Source organism: Dipodomys merriami, unplaced genomic scaffold (genome assembly GCF_024711535.1).
Source record: "Dipodomys merriami isolate MVZ:Mamm:240054 unplaced genomic scaffold, mDipMer1.0.p SCAF_362, whole genome shotgun sequence".
Classification (NCBI taxonomy): domain Eukaryota; kingdom Metazoa; phylum Chordata; class Mammalia; order Rodentia; family Heteromyidae; genus Dipodomys; species Dipodomys merriami.
In genome coordinates, this window is record NW_027205182.1 from 123,650 (window position 1) to 149,632 (window position 25,983).

General features: G+C 35.9%; 1 long non-coding RNA gene across 1 annotated transcript in view; it reads left to right on the forward strand.

The window, feature by feature from the left end:
• The window catches only part of LOC138804419 (uncharacterized), a 304,458-nt gene that overhangs the window by 91,838 nt on the left and 186,637 nt on the right, over positions 1–25,983 (forward strand). Inside the window, exon 2 of the long non-coding RNA XR_011365255.1 lies at positions 11,894–12,109. This is a non-coding gene — a long non-coding RNA (uncharacterized lncRNA). The remainder of the gene's footprint in view (positions 1–11,893; positions 12,110–25,983) is intronic.

Below are 25,983 nucleotides of genomic sequence, written 5' to 3' on the forward strand. Positions count from 1 at the left end.
TGGTTTTCTGGTGGCTAACTGGAGATGAAATTCTCATGGATTTTCCTACCTGGGCTGGCTTTGAACCACCATCCTCAGTTCTCAGCCTCCTGAATAGCTAAGATTATTGGTGTGAGCTACCAGTCCAAGATGATGATGATAATGGCAGAAAAGTCCGAAAGAGTTTATTTTCAGTTAGCTAGCAGGAAATCTGGACTGGAGACATGTCTTACATGGTAGAGTGCCAACTCTGAGCAAAAACATCAAGTGTGAGTACAAGGCACTAAATTTAAGCCAGGGTACTGACACTGGGTCCCCGTTCCAATTGCTGTGATTACCAATTATCTTCTCTACATTTCCCAAAGCTAGAATACAAAGAAATGAACCTATTCAGCAAGATTTCTTTGGTTCCACATTCTTGCCTAGTGTTTCTACTACTATTTTGTGGATTTGAACTCAGGGCTAGTACTCTATCATTAGTACTACATCTCTAGTTTAGTTTTTTGTTAGGTATTTTGGAGACAAAGTCTCTTGAACTTTCCTACCTGAGTTGGTTTCAAACCTCTGTCCTTAGTAGCTAGAATTAGAGTGTGAGCTATCAGTGCTAAGCATGTTTCTTCTTATGTCTACATAATTCTATATTATCCTTCTTAGAATGTAAGAAGGCTGTAAGAAGAAATACACCATTTTATTTGGATATAAATTTCTTTCAGCTTTTGCCATCCTGAAAATAGTGTCCTAGTGGTTTACTATCTTTGTCTTCATTGTGATGTGCCTTCTTGAATTCCTGCCCTTACCCTGAACTGTCTTCTAAAAGGTGTGGGACAGGTATTTTTAGATAGCTAACAAAGTCATCAGAAGCCAGTATTTTCTCTTGGTGGTAAGGTGTTCTTTCTCTTCTAGCATTCTGCACATGGCTTTTGTATATCTGCTTAAAATTTCAGACACATCCAAACCTCTATGTGTAGGTCAATGGCTTTTACTTGAATGACAAAACAAAGAAACAACTCTCAACACTTGTAAAAGCAAAAACACAGCAATATGCGTGGTTTCTCTGTGGAATAGAGCTCCAGGTATATCATTCCTGGAGATGCTGTCACATGCACACTAATACAGTACCTTAATTCCAAAAATGAAACTAAAGACAAAAGCAAACTTATTGATAACTAAATGTTTAGATTATGAAATTACCAAGCATTCCGGATTGTCTGACCACTCCGTGTTCCTTGTCATATGTTCTGGTACTTCTAGTTTTCCAGGTATCACTGTTCATTATCTTTTGACCTTTTGTCTTATAGAAACTAGGCATTACTCCCAGGAGAATCTGTTACTACCAGATTTGGGCTCTTGTCTTAAGTCTGGTCCATGCCTGGGCTTAATTTCTGTTCTTCACCTTCAACTTTTCCCACATCTTCATGTTCTAGGTCATAGTCTTCTGCCAAAAAAATTAGCAGTTCTTGTGTTTCTGCTATTCCTCTTACTAAGGAATTACTAAGAAGTTGCCAGGCTTTCTCAGCTCTTGCTGCTTCACTCCTACACACTCAGATGGCTAACCTTTTTTATTTTTCTTCATGCAGGCTTTATCTCTTAAGTGGATTTTATATGACTATCCCATGTAATACTTCTGTTTCAGTCTCCCAATGCCTGGCTGAGAAGGTTCAGCTGCTTCTTATAAGAGAACTCATGATGATATTTGTTTTTTTCCCACATGGTAGTATTGATTATTTAGTGTAAGTTATGGGAAAACATTACTTCTTGAGATCATTCATGGATTCATTTTGTTGCTTTGTCATGCCTTAGCGTATTATCATCATGTGAATAGAGAACACTGGGTTGTTGCTATATTCAGTTTCTAATGAATAGAAAGAAGAAAGAGAGAGAGAAGAAAGTTGTTCCTTATGCTAAGAGGCCCTGAACCCAAATCAGCACACATCATTCAGCTCTGTATTTCATTGGTCAGACCATAGTCACATGACAACAGTTGCTGAAGATAGACTTGGAAATATAATAATTATCTGGGTAGTCATGTGCTAATACATTTCTGATTCTACAGAAAGAGAAGATGGACTCCATAATATTTACAGTTTACCAAATACTTAGTGGACATGTAGTTACTGTTTCAGGTGACCATGTTTTATTTCCTTAATTAAATGTTTTTAATTAATGAGTTAATTCATTTTGTTTGCCTCTTGAATCTCTCATTAGCATGTAAGATGCATAACTGAAGAACCATATTTCATTTTGTTTACTTTTGCATCTTTACAAGATATTACCAAGGGTTAAGTTTCAAGATTGGGTAAGCCACTTGCTACAGCTGAAGCTGTAAGATTTTCGTAATGCTGTCTTTTCTTTTACAACTCTTAAGAAGTTTAGGGAAGTCAGGGGAGTAAATGTAAGATGGCATGTTGGAGCTGTACTTAATTGAGTTCTTGCCCTCTTAGACATGATAAAACCCCATCTTCAATTGGGTGTTTTTGATCACTTGCCAGTGCCTTAGAAAATATCCAGAGAATTAGATAAATCTTATCTATCTGAGAGGCTTAAGTCAGGGGAGTAACTGGTGGCCCAATGTGTTACAGAATACTGCTGTCATGCCTTTGAAAGAAGAAGGCAAGATTTCAAATTCTTCCATGGTTTAGTCTGCTTTCTGGGGACATCTATCTTTTTTTAGCAACCAGATCAGTCGGTTCCTATTTGAGATTGGCCTGAGGGCCTGTCTGACATGCAGAGATCCCAGAAGAATGAGCATACCTTTCTAAGGCAAGGAGGAAAGTTCTTGTCTACTAGCAGATCTTCTCACATTTTTTAGCCTCAAGGTAACCCAAATTAGACCAACAATTCTAGATACTCACCTTGTGCTTCACACTGATCTCCTGGCTTATCCTGATGTCATCTGGCCTTAGCTCTTCATCTAATGCTCCTTCTCTACTGGTGCTTATGACCCAGAATTTAAAATTAAATTGCAAAAGGAAAGACTATAAAGACTAGACTGTAAATACTATGTGAGATGGGCAAAATATGTGCATTTATTGTCTACTTGTAATGCAGAAGTACCAGCTACACAGCAGGTGAGCAAAAATGTAAACAATGATGAAAAGATGCATTATGATTTGAGAAAAACCTGATAAAGGGAACACTAAGATTTTGTAATAAAGTAGACTGGGGACCAGAGATGACTGTGTCTAAAGAATTCATGTTTAAGTGAAGGTACAAGGTCACTAGAGAAGAAGAATCCAGGGTGATGCAGTTGATCCAAGGTGATCCAGGTGATCCAAGGTGAGAATGAGACCCTAAAATACAGTCAGTGAGTGACATAATGAGTACTTTGAAATGAGGGCGATTGTAGAGACCACAGACAGAAGTCTGTGTGAACTCTTCCCAGATTCCTTTTGCTGTCTCCCACTTATCCCCTGAAGCCAATCATATATTTTTGTATTTTCCCTCTAAAACAGGTCAGAAAAATGAGAACTGCTTTTGCCTAAGTCATAAGCTGTCACTCTATGACCTTATCCATTCTCCCCAGAGAAGTCTCATGTGATAGGCTCCTTACCCAGAGGACTGGGTACACAGAGAGACTGAGAAAGGCTTTGCTGGGTCCCCTTCTGTTTATTTTCATTAGAGGATATCCATTTTATTCTTCATAAAACTTCGGCCTACAACCTTCCCTGAGTATGGTGGTCTTTGTTTCTTAATGGATCTCATACATAAAACATTGATTATATATATGTATATATGTATGTGTGTGTGTGTGTGTGTGTGTGTGTGTGTGTGTGTGTGTGTGTGTGTGTGTATGCTATATTTCCCTCTTGTTTACTATTTTTTTTTTTTTTTGGTTGTCATTCTGCATCTACCAGCCATGGATTTTATTTAATTTCTTTTGTGGATTACCACAAAGCATTGCACAAAGTACAGCCTTGGTTTATTTATTTATTATGTATGTATTTATTTTGTGCTATTCCTGAGGCTTGGGCTCTTCTTGGAGGGCTTCATTAGACTCCTCTTTGAGGGTCTTTTAGAATGCAGAGCTTTCTTTCATGGCTTCTGTTTCATATTCAAATGAACTTACTATGGTTGCCTTAATGGGTAGAGAAATGAATTCATTTCCCTAGTCAGTATCAGAAAATGATGCATAAGTTTGGGATTCTATAGTAAAGTAAATCAGAGGAGCTTGAAATTGAGGAGGACAAAATGAAGAGATTTTTGAATAGGTGCAGCCTACATATACTATGGATCTCTACAGGTAGTCTTTGTCTTTCGAAAACTTGGGTCTAGTTTTAGCTGCAAGAGGCTCAACTACATAACTTACTGATAATACTGTCAGACTAGAAATTAATGAAAAGCCAAGAATTCTCAAGCTCCAATTGATTTGGTGTAGAAGCAAAGATCATAAGCTCTAAAATCCAAAACTATTTGCAGAAGACTGTAAATTGACCTTTGTCTATTAATTTGTACTTTATCCTTCCTTCAGTAGGCAGATAATAATGCATTCCTTATGCAACTGACCAATTTCAGAGACTCCTCTCCTCTTTAAATTTCTTACTCCTTGCATGTTCCATTAAATATGCCATTAATTTAATGTTATTTATAATCTGAACTCTACTCCTCTCACAAATTAGAATGAGCATATAATTTATCTCTCAAAGCAGGAAACACTGAAAAGAAAAAAGCTATAGGTATAAACTGAACTAGGCAAACTCATTCAAATGATCACTTTGTAGATGAGTTGCCTTCTCTATTTCTTTTCCCTTTATCTCTTACTCTGTTCTTTGTAACTAAAGCTCCATATCACATCAAGAATAAAAACTGATAGATCTTTCAAGAAGTCTTAGTCTAAAAGGCACATCATTACAGTCTTCAAAAATTTTAAGGATTTAAAGGCATTTCTTCCTGCATTTAATTATAGCAATGTTTTTTTTTTTACCTCAAAGTTCTTCTTATTCCATCAGTGTTCAGTTATTATATTCTTCATGAAACTCTATATTTGCTTTGCTTTGGCTATCAGTGTCTCTACTAACCCTATTGTAAAATGTACAAAAGAAAGTTACATATTTAAAAGAATTGTTAAATGGCTTCACATAACTGATGGATTATATATATGAAAACTAAAAGTAAATGTGAAAGTGAAGTGTAAATGTTAGACATGTTCAAAAAACATTCATTCATGATAAATTTCCTGAATGAACAAATGAATAAGCAAAATTATAGTGTTTCTGTTTGGCCCTAAAATGGTAGAAAGGTAAGCTCAGCTCTCAAAAGAATAATTCGAAAAGAAAACTTGAACAAAAAAGGCATTTATTGTTCCTTTTTCCTTTCTTTATCCTTTATAATATTTATTTTAATTTAAATTAAAATTGGCATAAGATAACATATACTAAGAATGTCACAAACAGTAGATTTGGAGATTTATTTGAAAATGAGATTTCAAAGGGTTTATACTATTATTCTAGTTTCTTTTGATACATGGATTTGGTGAGTCAATGCAACCTGTAATATTTTTGTCAGTATTTGGGTCTTCTAAACTTACTCGTTGAAAAAATAACTTTGAAGACCTTAAGTGTTGGAAGTTATCAACCGGTACTTGGCATATTCTCATCTCCTGTGTCCTTTCCTAAGTTGTGAAAACTGAAGAGCTAAATGCTACAAAAACTAGGATGAGTGATCTTGAAGCTATTGGGGGTAGAAACTATTGCAAGTGGAGACCCCTTGACTTCTCTGCTTCTTCTAAAATTTTTATAGGCACATATTTCCCATGTTACATCTTTTTTATGACTGAGATGCCTAGAAAGGTTTTGGTTTTCTAACTTGAATCTTGAATGATATCATTTTATATTACTCAGTTTAGTTATACAACAAGACTTCTTTGTTTTAGTCACTCAACTGAAATATTTCAGTAAAATATGAGAGTTGAGACACTTTATTTTGGTGGTAAAGAGAGTAAGGAAGACCAGTGGACCAGAGGAGAATGGCTAAAAGCATTCATTCTACATAAAAACTTTCTCATCTATGACATTGAAAACAGGATAAAACTCTTATTCTCCCCTGCTTCCCTGCCTCCCTCCCTCCCTCCACCCCTCCTTTCATCCCTATGAAAATTCCTATGTTTCTCATTTATACCTGTATTGGTTGATTTTTTTTTTCTACTGTGACAGACAAAATATCTGAAAAACCACATGAGTAGGTGCATTATTTGTTTTTGGCTCAGTTTCCAAAGTTTTAGTTCACAGTCCTTGGTTCCATTGATTCAGGATGTGGGTGATGCAGGACATTGTAAAGTGGGAACATGTTGCCAAGGTTTCTTACCACATTGTGGAATGAGAGAGACAGAGAGAGAGAGAGAGAGAGACAGAGACACAGAGACAGAGAAAGACAGAGAGGAAGAGACAGAGAGACAAACAGAGAGAGACAGAGACAGAGACACAGAGACAGAGACACAGAGAGAGGAGGAGAGAAAGAGAAAGAGAAAAAGAAAAAGAGAAAGAGCCAAGTATAACCTCCTAACGCATGATCCCAGTGACCTACTTCCTCCAAATAGAGGAAATTAGAGAGATAATGAATAAGGAGAGAGGAAGAAAAGTCCTTCTAAGGCATCACTAACCAACTTTATAAAATTTTTGTTTCCTGTATGAGTTGTTTTTGGAACAATACTAGCTGTGCTCTCCTTGGCAGCTAATTGTATGTCTAACTTTCTAATTTGTAATAGTGAGTTCTCTAGATATTTTGTCAAGACTGAGAAAGGTTCAGCTCAAGCACTAAGTAATGAGCTGATATGAGCTTCTCCAAAACCAGTGTTTTGAATGGAAACCAAGAAATGGAGATACAACACATCCACTATCACTTCACCATTACATGCATATATCTTAGCCAAAATTTCCCATATCCTGTTAGGCCTGAGGATGTGCATGTTCTACTGTGAAAAATCATTCTCTCAAAACTTTCCTTCTCTCTCTCCCTCTCTCTCTTTCTCTTTCTCTCTCTCTCTCTTCTTTAGGTAGAAATAAGGATACAGAACTATACAAACTATGTCGACATTTCTGTAGTCTCATTACTTTAAAATTTCAGAAACTATGCTGGTTTCTTGGCATTGATGATCACAGTAATTCCTTTGGGATAATCAGATGAGATCTTTCTAGGCTTTCTCTTGGTCTTATGGAATGACTATTTATTTCCACAATTTTCTACTCCACATTTTTGAAATTAAACATGGCATGTTATTTTTCTTAACTCAAGGTTCAGATTTTCAATTTGATTATTTTACTAGAATTATCTCTATTTTCTATAAATATTGATTTCTCTAATCTCCTGTTCTCTAAATATATCTCAAACCTAATAACTCTAAAGGCAGTCTTTTATGCTACAATTGTGTTTTGATGATGTTAAGTTATATTTGGAGGACGTAGAGGACTCTGTCTGCTAAGTGTTATTTCACACACAAAATGCTTTTTGTGCTCACAGAACAAGAAATATTTATGAAGTTTACTTCCAAAGGGTATGGCAAATGGTGTTATATTTCTTACAGATTTGTAAGTCTAGGAGAAGCAGTTTATTTCTGCACATTTTCTAATATTTGGAATTGTTTTAAATAGGTTTTTAAAAACAATTCCAAATTTAGTCCAATTGAAAGAATCTTCAATTATCATGTATTCCTAGGAATTGTGGTTTTGAAGCAGGTTAGTTGTTCTAAAGTCATGAACAGATGTCTGCAGTGACCATGGCCACAGACAGTAAGGCTTACTTGAATAAGCTTCAGGAGAAACAAAATTAACTGGAAATCCTTACTTCTGGAACTCTCACCAACTTTAATGTACTTTTGTGCTCTGTATCCCCATGAGTTCACAGTTGCCCCCAGTTACTTGACCTCAGCAATTCCCCCCTTTTATTTCAAAAAGCAATTTTGTTAAATCTCATTCTGGAAGACATGTGTTTTTGAACTGGTAAAGACTAAAAGATTGAGCTAGACTGGATGGCTTTTGAGTTGACTTGAAAAAATATTTTTGCAAAAGAACAAAGAAGATATGTTTCTGGTTCCTTTGAACCCTTAAAGATCAAATGTCACCACTCACACAACGTCCTCACAGATAGCCTGATAACAACCTATTCCCTTAATACCACAGAGCTTCTAGATGCTAACCTCCTGCGGTTGTGTTGCTTCCTCCATTTCCTAGGGGGTATGAAGATTGGGGAGGGAATCATTCCCTCACAGCTATGGACATTAGTTGACACCAAGAGCCTTTCTGACTGGAATAATATTTTGGAGAATGGAGTATGGAGTGCAGTTTGTGTGTGTGTGTGTGTGTGTGTGAGAGAGAGAGAGAGAGAGAGAGAGAGAGAGAGAGAGAGAGAGAGAGAGAGAGAGACAGAGAGAGACAGAGAGAGACAGAGAGAGACAGAGACAGAGAGAGACACAGAGACACACACAGAGAGACAGAGAGAGACAGAGACAGAGAGAGACACAGAGACACACACAGAGCGAGAGCGAGCGAGAGAGAGGGAGAGAGAGAGAGAGAGAGAGAGAGACAGAGACAGAGACAGAGACAGAGACAGAGACAGAGACAGAGACAGAGACAGAGAGAGAACTTCCCTAAATCAATTCTAAAATAATAGAGTATCTAAATTTGTGGTGCTATGTATAGGCTGTGTGCTAAGTATTCTATAGGAGCCCTGGTGTTCTACAGAAATTTGGAATACATTTTTCCATAATATCTTGATAATTTTCTTTTTTTCCATCTGTGTGTGTGTGTGTGTGTGTGTGTGTGTGTGAGAGAGAGAGAGAGAGAGAGAGAGAGAGAGAGAGAGAGAGAGAGAGAGAGAGAGAGAGAGAGGAGAGGGGGAGAGGGGGAGAGGGGGATAGAGGGAGAGGAGGGGAGAGAGAGCATTCTAAAGATTGAATTTAGGGCCTGGGCACTGTTTCTGAGCTTTTTTATTCAAGGCTAGTATTCTACCACTTGAAACAAAGCCCACTGTGGCCTCTTTTAATAGTTAATTGGAGATAGAGATAAGGGTCTCAGGGTTTTCTGGCCTGGGATGGATTTGAACCATAATCCTTAGATCCTGTGTAGGTAGGATTATAGACATGAGCCATTGATGATTAATTTAATTAATCATAGGGTTCCAGTCTTCACATTAATCTTATTTTAATAAATTGATTACAAAGTAATTCAGTAACTATACATTGGATGCTGAAAAAAATTTATCTTTTTGAGCTAGCAAACCCTAAAAAGAGAAACAAGATAGGGGTTCAGGAAAATATAAAATTTTCATTCAAATGGAGATGCCAAGTTGGGGAAGTTGGATAGAAGAGTATGGACAAAATTTGATTCTGGATATGTATATTTAGGAGTCATCAGGGTGCTGTTTAAAGCATGAAATTGATTAATCTTCTGGGACTAAGAGAGGCTCAAAGAATGATCCCAAGGGTCCACTGGAATTCAGAGATCAGAGATAAAAAGTAGAAAGCCAATATAAACAAAGGTGGCAAAGACAATGGTTAAGGTCTTGGGGGTAAAGATGAATAGTGCAATGTATTCTTAGAGCTAGTTGGGAGAACTGCTTCAGCAGGTCCCAAACAAGCATGTCCAGGGCCCAGCAACCAAGTAAGGGGGAAAAAAGAGCTTCCTATTGGAGCTGGCCATGTCAGAATCTTTGGAGACCTTACAAAAGCAGGTTCCACAAAAATGATGCCTTTTGTGTTGTTAGAACTGCATGGAATCTTGCAAGTTGTTTTTCAATGGAAATAAGCATTTTGGCTCCAGCTAAATATTAGCCTCTTATTAGTTAATTATTTCATTATTTGTGCTAGTACTGGGGCTGGAAGTCAGGGCCTCTCACTTGTGCTTAACTTTATTGCTCAAGGTTGGTGCTCTACCACTTGAGCTACATGTCCTTTTCTGGGTTTTTACTGGTAATTGGAGATAATATCTCTTGGCTTTTTATCCCTTGGTTGGCTTTGAACCTCAACCCTCAGATCTCAGCCTCCAGAGTAGCTAAAATTATAGGCATGAGTTATCAGTACCCACTTTACTATTTGTGTGTGTGTGTGTGTGTGTGTGTGTGTGTGTGTGTGTGTGTGTGTGTGTGTGTGTGTGTGTGTGTGTGTGTGTGTGTGTGTTGATTCTGGGGCTTGAACTTACTGTTTAGGCATTGTACCTGAGATTTGTGCTCAATGTTAGTGCTCTACCACTTGATCCATAGCTCTACTTCCGGCCTTTTTTAAAAATGTGGTTAATTAGAGATTAGAGGTGCACAGCTTTTCCTGTCTGGACTGTCTTTGAACTGCAATTCACAAATCTCAGCCTCCTTGACAAGCTAGGATTAGAGGTGTGAGCCATTGACACCCAGCATGACCTTTCTTTTTTATTACTATTACTTTTATTATTATTATCAAAATATACCTCTGTGTAAACATTTTGTTCTGAGTTTGGTGACTGCATATAGACTACAGATAAAGTCAGATTGTTTTTGTGGCTAGGATTCCTTTTCTTTAATCTTGTGATTTAAACAAGGCTCATGTACCCAGAAGATGCCCTGGATCCATGATGAAAAGTTGTGAAGTAAATACTGGAAATAAAATCCCAATACTGAACACTTTTCAAACTGCTTTCTCATTTTAATGTGCTTTTATCCTTTGGTACCAAAGCACTATTTCTTCATGGGATATGTTCTAGTTAGCAATGGAGCAACAAAGTAAACTTGATTTTATATACTTGTACATGATTAAAGTGGCTTTGATTTACATAATTCTCATTCTTTCTTCTTGGGGTTGATTTTAAAAATCACACTGGTTAGGTCACAAAATTGCTATCACATCCTTCACTTACTTTCTAGATGAGCTACAATTAAGGAATTAGAATGAGATAATTATCTATCCTGATACTACAAATGTACTAAGAAATGGTAATAGCTTTTCTCAAAACACTCATGATTTTCCTACTAAATATTGTAATTCAAATTTCCACAGAACTGTGGTCAGCCAAGCAGTCAAAAATAGCTCTTACTGCCACTGGTATTTTCCCTACTTTCTCCTAGCTCTTATTTTAGTTTATGTGTCAAGATGGGAAACAAATGAGCTATATTTTCTCTTCTTTCCTCTCTCTCATTGTGACAGTTAGTAGAACAATGAGCTAAACTTTCCAAGATTAGCACATAGAAATGTCTTTGTTTCTTCATTTGTAAAACCAGCAAAGGATCCCTTATTATTTGTTGTCTGATTAAATTCGGAGACTCAGATATCAGCTCCTTCCTCGTTATCAGAAAAAACACTATTTGCTATATTTGTTGTTTGAATTATGGGAGGAAGTTTAGGTAGCCCACATTCCACTAACATCAAGAGAATTGATATTAGGTATAACCAACTAAAAGCTGAAACCTCTTTTTCTAATTCTAGCTTTTTTCCAGCTTTCCTTTCCTAAGCATTTGTTATGATAGAACATTTGAGTGAATTTCTAATACTGTTTCCAAAAACAAAGAAATTGTGGTATGAGGCAGTTGCTTTTAGGTATTCTTGTCTTTTCTTTGTGAGATTATGAGATAATTTGTAACATACAGTGCCTGGCAGGATCAGCAAATAGGATTGATTCAACACATACATTATCAACCTCAGTGAATTCTAGTGTTGATCTCAAACACATCTTTAAACAAGTGGTAGGATTTTGTCATTTCATGTCCTGTAGATGGCAATGTTGCACTGGAAAAAGTAAACAAATAACAAGCTTAGTCTGGAGTTCAATATCCAGTGAGTAGGAGTTGTAACCCCAGTTCAAAGTACACTGCTCAGAAACACATTTCAGATGGAGAATATGCACCAAATAGACATGTATCTCTAAGTGTCAGCATTCACATTTAAAACTTAGAGACTATTTTAACTGTGCTCTTTTCTTTCAAATGGTCTTATTTTCCTTTTAACTATGCTTTATTATAGGTCTCCAGCTCAGAATAGTTTTCACATTATAGAAGATTAAGAAAATGATCGCTAAAACCTTCAGTCATTTAAAAAATTATCATTTTACATCACTTATGCTATTCAGTGAACCACTGTTGAACCACAAATATAAAGATATCAGGAATAAATATACAGCAGCCTTCTCCATGGTGTTCAATAACATCCTTGCTTTTTCTGGGCCCAGGAGTCATGGAGGTAAGGAGGATTGTATTTCTTTAAGCAACTCTTTTCTATTATTCTCAATCAGTGGGTGTGATTCCAAAAAGCAGCCTCGAGAATCAGACGAGAAAGTCTTAATTAAACATATAAGTCCTCAATACAACAGATAGGCCAAATAACTTACTTTGAAATTGAGGTGAAAAAATGTATATGAAAGCATAATACAAACTTTCAACAGGAAGATACTCTCAGCTTTTGGAGCCTGGGATTTTGTTATTTGGATCTAAAAAAAATCTTTTTTTTTTTCCATGATAGGAAGATGAAGGTATGCAAAAAAATGGCATTACCAGTTTGCTCCGGTCCTTTTTCTTTCTCAACCATAACATTCTTGGCATCATTGTTATTGTCCTGAATTAAAATTTCTGGGCAATCTTATTCTAGGCAAAAAATATATTCTTCTTGGTAAGAATGAGTGAGAGTTTCAGAAAAAGATGGACTGGGGATCTAAGAAGAATTTTAAAATGTGATTTTACAGTTTAGATACGATATCAGATGGAATGAGAATGTTTGTAAATAAGACTTAGTAGTTTAGCTGCTAAGAAACTTTTAGTTATATTCCATAATGTTGAGTATGTTTGTCTTGGCTTTCATTTCTTTTAAAGTATTTTTTATTATAATTATAAAAGTGATGTACTGAAGAATTACTGCTTCATAAGTCAGGTAATGAGTCCATTTCTTTTTGGACAATGTCACCCCTTCCCTCACTCTCTCCCAGTTTTTCCCTCCCATTCCAGACTGCAAGTTGTATAGTTCATTTTCAACATACTGTCTACTGAGTACCACTGCTGCATTCACCCTTCGTCCCTCCACTAGCTTTTGTTTTCTTTGTAAATTCATTGACAAGAAGAGGGAGCTGCTCAGAGAAGATATGTAGAGGCTGCACAGTTCTGACTGGTCCTGTGGCTGTGTTCACCTTAGCCTAGAGCTTTGGTAAAATTCAATGCAGTTTTCATTCTATAAAACAGTAAAAAGAGCTGTACTCTCTCTTAAATATTTTGACTCAGAACCGATTTTCAATGAACAGTCTTTATAATTATTTTCTGATCAATGAAATTTTTCTCATTTTCTTTTTTGGAAAACAATAATTGGATACATAAGTATTTAATAATTATTTGTTAAGATAAATGTTGAAAGAATGAATTATGTATCAAAGCATTTTTAGTGGCATTAATGTCAACACATTTTCTTCAACCTACCTCTCTAAGATCAAGTACAAGGAGAGTAACCATGTTTCATATGTCTGTGGCTAAATCACAAAAAAAGGAAGTAAAGCAAAATAAAATCCATTGATTTAGAAATTGATCATGACATGTTCTTTGAATACATAGGCTTTCTCTCATTAAAAAAAAATTTTCTACTCAAGTTCACACAGGATTCTGAGCTCTCCAGTTTATGAACAGAAACTAGCTCTTGTTTTGAATTATGTCCAACAAAACAAGTGGGATTCAAGCTCAGTCTTGGGAATAAAAATCATCTACTTGTTTCTTTGTTGTGTATGTCTAATTTAAAGCAAAGTGTCAACTGGAATTCTGTCTTATAGTACATTTAAAGAGCTTTACACAACTCTAAGAAATAATATTGAAGGGTTCCAAAGCTGAATGCTGAGATATAATAAGATTTCACATGATGCAAATCTTTGTAAATTAGTTTTTTACTAAGAAGTGAATGCTTCAGCTCATCATCATAAACAAATCTAATCCTCTGCAAATGGTGGCCAAGCTGAAAAGTCTGATTAAAAATTGGGTTCCAGATATAAACTCCTGTTCATTACTTGGTTCAATATGTTTTCCAAAAGTCTTCCAATAAAGGATAATGCATTTGAATGACTAACTTTTAAAGGTAAACCAGAATGCAGGCTTCCTGTTTTTGAAATAAAACACTCATTTCATATTCATGTTATCTTTGTGCTTTAATCTCCATCAGATCTAACATTGAGGAAAGACCTATCAGATATATGGTATTACAAGGAACAATTTACCTGGTTAACTTGCCTGATAATTTAAATACTTTTATTATCACCACCAATTTTATTTTCGTAAATTTATTTTATTATTTTCTTTAATAATTGTACAAAGGAGTTTCAATTTAACATGTCGGCTTATAGGTACTATATATCCTTTTTATTATTAAATATTTTTATTGAACAGAGGAGTTACGATTTCATAAGTCAGATAATGAGAACATTTCTGTATGGACAATGTCATCCCTTCCTTTTCTCACTCTTAGTTTTTCCCTCCGGTCCATGCCCACAAGTTGTATCGTTTATTTGCAACATAGTGCCTACTGAGTACCACTGTCACATTTAATTCAATGTATCCTGATTAATGTCCCCCTCCCCATCATTCCCCCCCCATCTCCCCCAATTACACCTATCCCCTCCTGTCGTATTTTAAAGAAGAATAGACTGCTGTTTCCAGTCAGATTCAGGCAGTCAAGCATAGTCTAAAGATGTGGAACAATCCTCTTTCTCCAGCGAACACTATTTGTTAAAAGAATGAAGTTGTAGCCAAGACAGAGGTTTTATTATGACATAGTATGAATATAATATGCTTCCTAGTTGACCTATTTTACTTTAATGTAATAGAACAAAGCAATATTATCTTTTGGTGGCTCAAAATTACTTCCTGTGAAAATAACTTAAACAACATTCATAATTTAAGAAGTTCTCAAATTATTTTCTATTTTAATATAAGCTTGAAGAACAAAAGTGGCACTGTGGCCCAAGTGGTAGAGCACTAGCCTTGAGCTGAAGAGCTGAGGGACGTGTGAAGGCCCAGAGTTCAAATTCCACGACTGACAAAAAAAATAAATACTACCATTGATGTCTTCATTCACTACTTTGTTCAAAGCCATTAGAAACATTGTTTATGATAGATTTTTCTAAGACCCGAGAGCTTTCCCAGTGAGTTCATGGTCTACTGGAAGATGAGAGATCTGTAATTTGTGTTTTCCTTTGACTAGGACTGCTAGGAATTCAGGACTAAGGTTTGAACTAATTTATCATATACTTCTCCAGTCAAGACTTTGTGTAATTTTTCTTCTTAGCTCTCTTGCTATAGTTACGTTAAAATCTTTTATCATCAGTTATTTATAATCGTGTTTTATCATGATTATTTATATGCTTTGATGCCACAACTTTTCAAATTGAAAGGGCACCAAAAAGGTAAAAGGGAAAATATTGAAAGAAATATAATAAAGCATACATTTGTTTTTCTAGTATATGAAGGAATATTTCATTTACTAGAATTCAACTTTATCATATGTTTGACAACTTTTGATTCTTTTTCATTGTTGTTGCATGACCATTATGCTGATATAATGACATTCTATAAATAAAACTTTTAAATAAAATACATTACTTTTGGTGTCTTTTTAAGTTTTGATTGAGGTGTGCTTTTATGACCATTTATGTATACTGAACAGACAAAAAAGAAAATTAAAAAAACATTTCAGTTCTAAAAAATCCAAAATTGTTAAGACAGGAAAAGAGATTGGCCTGTGTTTTAAAATTGTTTGTGAAGACTCTCATCAAAGTGCATAGAAAACTGAAAGAACTGGGTAAAGTATCTGAAAACTGTACATTTGACAAGGGGTTACTGCTGTGTGGAATATATGACCCTAAAAAGCAAGTTTAGTAAAATAACAGAGACAGCAAAGACATACCTGGTTTAAATAAACAATAAAACAAATAAGATGTTTCTCAAAAAAAAAAACCTATCAGTTTATGGAATGCTAAACCTCACTCAACATGAGGGCCATACAAACCAAACAGCAATGTTGACCCTGTCAGAATGGCTGATGTGTAACTTAGTGGCAAAGCATCTGCCTGCCATGTGTAGGATCCTCGGTTTGTTCTCCTGCAATACACACACACACACACACACACACACACACACACACACACACACACACACACACCTAAAACTCATAAACAAACACTAGAATCAACTCATAAAATAACATTTCTACATGTTTTTCTCAATTAAAATTTTTAATATATTTTTATTGTAAAGTCAACTAAAATTTTATATACCCACTTATTTTGAAAATAAGGTATTTTTCACTAATATTATATAGATTCTATTTTCCTCACAAGAGCATGAGACATAAAGGAAAATATTTACTCTTTAAACTCCTCATAATTCAGTTCTAATTTTCTATTTTTCTAATTTTCAGTTTTGAATATTCTATTAATTAATATTCCTATTCCTATTCATTTAGTTTATAATTAAACTCGATTTTCTCTAGCTCCTAAAGATGTAGATTCCCAATTGATGGCTTAACTTTGCAAGTATACATTGTTTAGAGAGAAGTCATAGTTGTGTAAAGTAATTGCAAACTGTGAAATAGAGACCACATCTAAAGGTATCATGACATTGGGGGATATTTGGAATAGGTTACCATTTATCAGTGTCATCAAAGCTTCATGAAACTCTGACTCATTTCATTAGCAGAAATATCTATCCAGAAAGTCAATAAAGAGTGCTCAGAGCATTTGTAAAATGCCATTGACTTTTGCAATTGCAAGAAATCCATCTCCTTAAACATGAATTGTGCTACATCTGGGTGTCTCTCAATAAACATCTTCCCATCAAATAATTTCAATGTCAGTAAATAGAACAGAACACAAGAATCCCTTGTGTCTATTCTTCCCTTCAGAACAAAAACTCTGACCTTGATGCATTTACAGAAAGTTAATACACCTGGAAAAATTCAATACAGCCCCTTAGAGCAGGACTATAGCTTTAGTTTACATATTAGAAACACTTGCAAAGATAATTTGACATCTTTATTTTTTAAAAATCACATTATATTAATAATTGCAGGAACACATGTGAATGAAGTAATCTTTCTCAATCAAATTATTATGGCTTTATGGAGTGCTTATTTTGTCTTTAATAACTTGAAGCCATTTTCCTCTTCCTGGAGAGGACATTATGCTATTGTTAAATTGTGATTTTCTCCCTCAGTTATCTCTTCCTCTTATAAGTGCCAGAAATGTCCTGAAAAGAGAAAATCGAGCACCTTGATGCTATTTTCTCAGGATACATTGTCTACGGCGTCTTTGTCAAATGAGCTTTTGTTACTATCTTTATTTCAAACAACATTCTTTCAGCTTTATTATGTATTCATTTCTTTCACTTAGAAGGTGAGGATATTTTCTTTTATGGAGAAAGGATGTGACTATACAAACATAATTTAGATTTGTTTTTGGTTACTTCCAATTGTAGAAGCAGGACAGATGGGTGAAAGCTTCAGCAGATTTTTGATTCATTGTAAGACATGATTTGGGACTCGACTGCTGGCATTTCCAGTCCCTGAAAGGATGTAGTAAAAGGAATTGAAGTATTAGTTGGGACATTGAACACTGTACTTCCATGTCTAAAAGATGCCCTCAGAAATTCATATTAAAGCTAGTTTCTGGTTTTCCTCCATATATTAGCTCAAATTTTGTCCCCAGTGTGAAGTGTTCTTAGGATGAGAGTCTTTCCTCACCCTCTGTAATATTCCTGTGTTTTCTGAGCTCCTTTACAACAGATGCGACTCTCCACTGTTGCTGTTGGTGTGATCTGTTCACTGGTTGTAAGTATCTTGAGAACAGAGACCATAATCTGTTTGGTGATGTGTCTATAGCATCTGGCAAAGTTTTTGGTAATAGAAAACTTGAGTGAAGGCTTAAAAAGTGTTATACTTTTGCACATATATGACCAGGAAAGATATTTGAATGAAACATATTTGTAGCAGAGGCTCTACAACATAAATATTTCCCTCAGCCCTTTATTGCTTAAGATATTTTTTTTTGCATAAGGTGGGCCTTGGATTGTAATTATTTTGTTTGTGACCTCCAGGGAAGCTGGGATCATGAGCACTAGGTCAGTGGTGGAGACTGATGTTTTGCCTGAGCTGGCCTCCAGTTTGTCCATCTCCATCTGTAGCTCTTGAATAGCTGAGATTACAGGAAAGAGTCCCTGTGTCAGGCCAGGTTTTATTTTATAACCTCTAAAATCACATCCATAGTTTCATGATATGTATAGTTCCTGTAAATAAAATAATTTTTAGATTGTGAGGCCATCACTTAGGGTCACAGGAAAGATACTTTACAAAATTTGTTATTATTAGCAAAAAGTTCATGGGATATTAGTTTCTCCTATTTCTTACAATAGGATATATATATATATATATATATATATATATATATATATATATATATATATATATAGTGGTTATATTTATTTCATCTTCACCTCATAGTTGTACTTATTTTGGAAATATATTTGTACATATCCCTAAACCTCACCAAATGCATACCTTATGGATGTTGCATGCAAATATAGGACTCTATTTTCATCCATCATGCTGCTACTTCAAATTCCACCAACCACAGGCCCCACATAGGGAGCTCTAAGTAGTGATCAGATTTCCACATTGCTTTTGCTGAGTTCCTGAGGGATAAATTCTAATCTGGTCTTCAGTGCAAATGGCTTTGGGATCAATTTAAAGGTGATGATCGTTGGTTGGCCTGGAAAACTTGTTTTGCCTCTGATGTAGCCTTCCAAGTCTGGTTGGGTTGTCTGGAACGGTCATGCAGGAGAAAGAACTCCTGCAACAGAATCTGTGGCTTCAGTGTGGTAGTGCTTCCAGTTGTATTATTCTTCTCAGTGTGATCATAAAGTGAACAAAGTCTTCAGACCTCCATGAGAGTAAATATTCCAGTTGCTAGAGCAGTGACAGTTTGGCTGACATCCTTACTTTAGGCCATCACTCATAAGGAAAAGTTTACTCAGTGCCATTTAAAGACCTGAACAACCTACTTCTAAAAGTTTCCATCATTCACAGAAACCAAAATTATAGGTTGCTAGTAATAAAGACTTAAAGGACATCTGACATAGAAGGTAATATTCTCAAAAGCACTTAAGATAGCTTAGCCCCCATCTCAGGGCTTCATGAGGAGTTGAATCCCACTGCTCTGTCACAGCATGATTTTACTTATGGAATGCAATAAATTTAAAACAGTAACACAGTAATACTATCTATAGTGCTAGAAGTCAGAAGAATGGTTCCTTTTGGACATGGCAGAGAATAGTGATGGAGAGTGGGGAGAACAGGGCTTCTCCAGAACTACCAGTATTTTGTTTCTTAAGCTGACTGTTTGCGAAAAGAATATGATGTATGTTTATTAAACTTCAGTAAAAAGGAAAAAGAAAATGAAGTTTGAGTGAAAAGCTAAAATGAATTTATCAATGGAGATACAAATGGCTATTTTGCTTTGAATAAAACTTTGATGATGCTATTCTTTTCTAAGTATGTTGAATTTGGCTATGTCATTACATTGAGATTTTCGACACCTGCAGGCTTTTGATATTTCATTTATTTTGACTAATAAACAACTAAATAGCCTGAAGCAGAACAATCAAAGAGTCTAGGAAATCTACATATCAAATAATCAGTTTATGAAAAATGTAGAGTTAATTGTAGTTAGCGCTGTTGTTAGTCAATAACTCTCCATGTATGTAGCTCAAAATGTCTCTAATAAAAGTATACCTAGTTGTGTGAAATCCTCAGGGATAGTACTGCTGTTATTTACCAACACCTTTTTAAATACTGATTGAAATTAAGGTACAAAGAAGACCTACAGTGAGGCATGCTGTGCTGAGAGGATTCTTAGGAAATCCCAATGTTCCAAATAGCTTATCTTCACAACCTAAACCATCACTATTAATGAGCATTTTTCTCTGGGTGGCATTTCTCCTAAATATGTTTTCCTTTCCTTTTTCTATTTTTTTTTTTTTGGGTCCGGTCATGGGGCCTGAATTCTGGGCCTGGGCGCTGTCCCTAAGCTCTTCAGCTTAAGGCTATCGCTCTACCACTTGAGCCACAGTGCCACTTCCGGCTTTTTTCTTTTTGCTTATGTTGTGCTGAGGAATCGAACCCAGGGCCTCAGGCATGCAAGGCAAGCACTCTACCACTGAGCCACCTTCCCAGCCCATTCCTTTCCTTTTTCTTTTCTTCTTTTTTCCATGTTTTCATTCTTCCCTTTTATTCTCAATTCACATTCATTGAGTGTTTATTATGTGTCATGCCTGGTATTACAATATGGAAACATGAAAATAAATGATGAGAATTTCTCTACTGCTTCTGCCAGGGATGAACAATTACAAAGAATTATGACAAGTTTGAAGGCAGAGGAAAAGATGTTGCTCTAGGGCGTATCTGGCATGCCCTTCAAACAGCCTTGTTTCAAAGGCTTGAATCCATGTGAGTGCCATTGGCAGATGGTGGAATCTTTAATAGGTGGAGCATTGTGGGAGATCCTAGGGTCATTGGAGGTGTGCACCTGATCAGGGGTTTGGAACTCTTTCCTCCACTTTTTGCTTCCTGGTCTGGAGGTAAAATGGCTTGTTCTACCATGAGTTTCTTACATGATGTACTTGCCTTGCTATAGAACAAAGGAATAGGGACAAATGACCATGGGCTAAAAATCAAACTGTGAACCAAAATAAACCTTTTTTACTTATAAATGGAATATCCCAGGTGTCTTGCTATACAGCTGGAAAGCATACTAGCATCAATGTCATGGGTAATTGGAAAACATATATGAGCAGTCTAGAGTAAGGTTAAAAGGTCATTCTAAACAAAGATCATAGTAGAAGCAAGGTTGGATGTCTTAGAAATAAATAGGTTTATGAGGAAAATAACAGCTAGTACTGAAAAGTGAAAGGCAAGTTAAGTGAAAGATTAGATAGAAAAGAGAGCTAAGAGCCTGGGACTGATTTATGCCAATGAAAACTGAATTTTTTCTAATCAATTTCAGAAGCTTAATGAAGGTTCTTAAGTAGGATAGGAACAGAATAACCTTTGTATTTCCAAGTAGCACTCAGGCAATATTATGGCTATCAAAACCAACACTAGAAGTACAGTGAAATGTAGATATGCTCCAATAGAGAGTATGGTTGTAGGCCAGAAGGCCAGTATTGGCTTAAATATATATTTACAAGTTAGTTGATAGCAGAGCAATGTATACATGATGATAATTGACATGTCCACATGTGGGTTCAAGCTGCACTTAGGATAAGCTAGTAGAACAGTATATTAGCATAGTGGTTTTATGGGTCAGTTGGAAGGAGACACTTGAAAATAGGGAATATTTATATTTCACTTGAAGTTTTGTTTATGGATGACATATACAAAATAGAGAGATTGATATATGAGAATAGAATTCATCTTAATACAAAAATTTAAAGAGAAGATAGAGAAATAACTACACAAAAGAAATTCAGTAGACTCAAGTGAGTGAGAGGAAGGACATGTAGGCATTACTAACTTTTACCAAAATTAAGAGAAAGGAATGGAAAATTTCGAAGAAAGTGTTTAATATAATCTAAGATTGCTAAAAGTCTTTAGTCATTCTATAAAGGATATCTGATCAGGACTAAGGATCCTGAGCAATTGGAATTTGGCTGTTTGAACAACCAACATAAGTTCTGGAAGAATATCTCCCAAGTAAGAGTAGGCCATACCAAACACTATTTTACCACCTGTGAACTATTGGCCTAAAAGTGTAATGTAGATGCTATAGCTCAGGCACATTTATTCAACCTGAGAGGTCTCTAAAAGATATTTATGATTCTTAGTTTGAATAGTTAAACCAGAAACAGAATATGTGTTTTTTTGAATCTATGGGGCTCATACCCAGTTTGACATTCTGTTTTAGCACTCAGATAATGAAGAAATGTGCCTCAAGGAAAATCAGATCAAATAAAAGGAGGGAAAACTTGGGAGTCTTCCTAAGGCTGAATCCAAGTCTTTGTGTAAGGTGCAGGCAAATGCAGAAAATATTAAAACCTTCTAAATGAAACTAATGCTTATGAAATCTAATATTTGAGCAGTAAAGACCAGAATCCACCAAGACTTGGTGGTCCAAAAATTAACCTAGACCATAAACTATAGGAAGTCTCCTGTAGCGAAATATCAAAAGTATTTCCTTTGGAATTTATAATTAGAAAGACACTGACAGTATTAGGACATCACTTTTTTAGAGTGGAAGTGGGCAAAGGCAGATTCAAGTGTTTAGGAAATGTGTAAAAGTTGAGAAAGTATAGACAGGGAATTAGACTATATTTTTTTAAAGTTTGGAGAAGAAATAGATTAAGGCTAGAGTTGAAAAGGAGTTTCAAATTTTTATTTTAGAAACGATAGCAGGAATTTAAGTTATTATTCACTAATATTCTGTTGTCTATTTTCATTAAGTTAATCTGCCTCTCTCCCTCCCTCCCCCCCCCCCTCTTTACATCCATCACCTATCTAGCTATACCTCCTTATCATCTATTTATATTCTGTGATGGTACTTGGGCTTGAATTAAGTCTGGGTTCTGTCCCCCCATCAAGGCTGGTACTCTACAATTTGACATTCAACTCTGTTTCTTTTATTTGATGGTTAATTGGAGACAGGCCTTATGGGCTTTTCTTACTGGGTTGGCTTGGAACCATTAAATTCAGATCTCAGCCTCTTGAATAGCTAAGATTACAAGAGTAAGCAACCTGTGACCAGCACTTGTCCACATTTTTGCTGAAAAATGATTTATTTTCCCATGATTGTCTGATACAATGTAATGGTAAAGGCAGAATCAGTAATGCTATAGTAAATACCTTATAATGTTAGAAGTCTAAAGCAACGAATGTTTGTTTCTTGCTCATGCTTTATGCAATATATCATAGCCCTTCACATCTAGCTACAATCTTTTTCTTTTTTGTTTTATTGATTATTTTTCCTTCCATATTTCTTTTTGTTTTTCTTTTGCTGCAAGTACTGGGAGCTTGATCTCAGGGCTTGGGCCCTTCCCTTTAGCTCTTTTGCTCAAGGCTGGAATTCTACTTGAGCCACAGATCTATTTCTGAATTTTTTTTTTTGTGGTTTAATGATAAGTGTCTAACAGATTGTCCTGTCTGAGCAGGGTTTGATCCTCAGATCTCAGCCTTCTAAATAGCTAGAATTACAGATATGAATCACTGGTGCCCAACAGTTTTTTCTATTTCTTTTGCAGACACGTGTGTGTGTGTGTGTGTGTGTGTGTGTGTGTGTGTGTGTGTGTGTGTGTGTGTGTGTGTGTGTGTGTGTGTGTGTGTGTGTGTGTGTGTGTGTGTGTGTGTGTGTGTGTGTGTGTGTGTGTGTGTGTGTGTGTGTGTATCTGGGTGCTGCTTTTAAGCTTTTCTGCTCAAGGCTAGAGCTCTAAGCCTAGAGGCACAACTCTACTTCTGGCTGGTTAACTGGAGATAAGAGCCTCACAGACTTTTCTTTCCTAGGCTGGCTTCAAACTGCAATCCTCAGCTCTCAGCCTATTCAGTAACTAGGATTACAGGTGTGAGTCACTACCACTTTGCTGGCTGCAAACCTCGTAAAATGCAGTGAAGGGTAAGAACACAGGTAATTGTATCATGACAAATCATGGTGGATTTTGTGTCATTTTCTCAGATACTAAGTTCAGTTTATAGATATTTGTAGGTGAGTCGTGGGCTATGATTTACAACATTCTTTTAGTGACTCAAGCTGATGGTGACTTCATCACCTGAAGCACTGTGAGGCATTCTGGCACTGGGTAGAGAACATGGAAAATCAAAGTGGTATTATTGCCCCCAGTCACTTTGTTGACTAGAGCAAAGTGTATGGCATGCCTACTTTCAAAATGATTGGTAATTCCAGGCGCTGGTGGCTCACACCTGTCATCCTAACTACTCAGGAGGCTGAGGTCTGAGGATCATGGTCCAAAGCCATCCCTGGCAAGAAAGTCCATGAAATGAGATTTTCATCTCCAAGTAACCACCAGAAAACCAGAAATGGTGCTGTGGCTCCAAGCCTTAGAGTGCTAGCCGGGGACAGCGTCCAGGCCCTGAGTTCAAGCCTCAAGACTGACAAAAAAAATAAAAAGATGGGTAAGAGTGTTTTGCGTTTGTATTTTGTGTATCAACCTACATTTTGTTCTGTGTCTGCTATACTTACTTGCTGTTGTAAGAGTTTTTTTTTAATTTTTATGATCTTCACCATGGACAATGAAAATCATATGTGACTAGAAATTGTTTATTTTTTTTTCTTTCCAGTGTGGATATGTTTTTGTATTGGATTCCATAACAAAAAAACCTTAAACGGTGTGGCTTACTACCAAGAGAGATGCTAGCAGATCTGGAATCTACTGAGGCACTGTCTCCTGAGAGATGCTAATCCCATAAATGAAGGATTTGCTCTCACGACCCAGTAACTCCCCAGAGACCTCAGTTTCCAAAGATCATTATCAAGACAGTGAAGATTTTAGTATTTAAATTTGGGGAAGATATAAATATTCAGACCATGTCAATTTGAAGATTTCTGTGGTTTTAAAAAAACTTTCTTAGTTAGCTATAAATTCCAGTATAATGTTGAGTAAAAGTACTAAGAAAGAACATCTAATGAGAGAGAACAGAGGCAAATACAGTCATCATATTTAATGTGTATATGTGAAAATGGAACTGTAACTTGAGGTAGAGGTAGGTCAGAAATATGAGGGAGAATGATGGAAAGGGTGACATTGATCAAGATGCTTTTTACTCATAAACTGATTTGTTGAATTGTCCTTTGTACAACTACTTAACAACTAAACATAGAGCTCCCCTATGACTCAGTAATCCCAATTCTGTGCATTTACCCAAATGAAGCCATACTGAAGGCCATACTGAAGCTACCAGCTCAACTATGTTATTGCAGCATTATTACCATAGCTAAGATGGAACCAACCCATATATCCCTTTGTAGATGAATGAATGGATCAACAGAATGTGATATATATAAGTATATAGTGGAAGTCTGTGCTTCCATCAAAAAGAATGATACCTCCACATTTATAAGGAAATGGAAAGATTTGGGGAAAAAAATCATATTAAATGAAGTTAGCCAGATCCAAAGACACATAGGTCCCTTGGTTTCCCCTACTTGCAATAAATAGTACACATCTAGGATAATCTTAGCAGATGAACAGAATAGCTCAATAGCTACATACATATATAACTATCTAAGATGATGCTAAGTAAAATGAACTCTAAGACATGGGCACAAGAAGTTTTTCTTTGTTGTTGTTTTTAAGATACCATGTGATTTCTTGTTTCTTTTGTATGTTCTTCCCCCTATGGTGTATTCCCTGTTGTCATTGTATTTGATTTTGCTACCCTGGTATTGTATATAAATTTATCTGAATTAGGGAAGGGAATGGGAACAACAGAATGATGAGACAAAGGACAAGGGGAGAACCAATTCAACAGTGATATTCAAAAGATAATATGTTAGAAATGATCTGTACAACTCATGGGGGGGACTGAGGGAGAGGGAAAGTGGAAGAAAAATGAGGGGAGGGGTAACAAGTTTGACAAGAAATGTACTTATTACCTTATTATGTAACTGTAACCCCTTTGTACATCACCTTGACAATAAAAAATATTTGAAAATGAATGAGTATCCTTAGAGGGAAAATGTCTAACTTCTCCCCATTCAAGTATGATGTAAACTATAAGGTTTTTTTTGTACATGCTGATAAAAATGAAATGTTTCCTCTATATTTACAATTTGCTGAGAACTCAATTATAAATTTGTGCTATATTTTGTCAAATGATTTTCCCTGTTATGACTCTGATTTTTCTTTTTCAGTTTGTTGATGTGCTGGACTATGTTAACAGATTTTAAAATTCAGAATCAGCCCTTTATGTTTAGAATATACAATTTTGAAATAAATCAGCTGAGTTTGTTATAGATTTTGAAGATACATGATTTTCTTTCTCTTTTCTGAATATTTTCATTATCTTAAAGTAGTTGTACAAAGGAGTTGTCATTC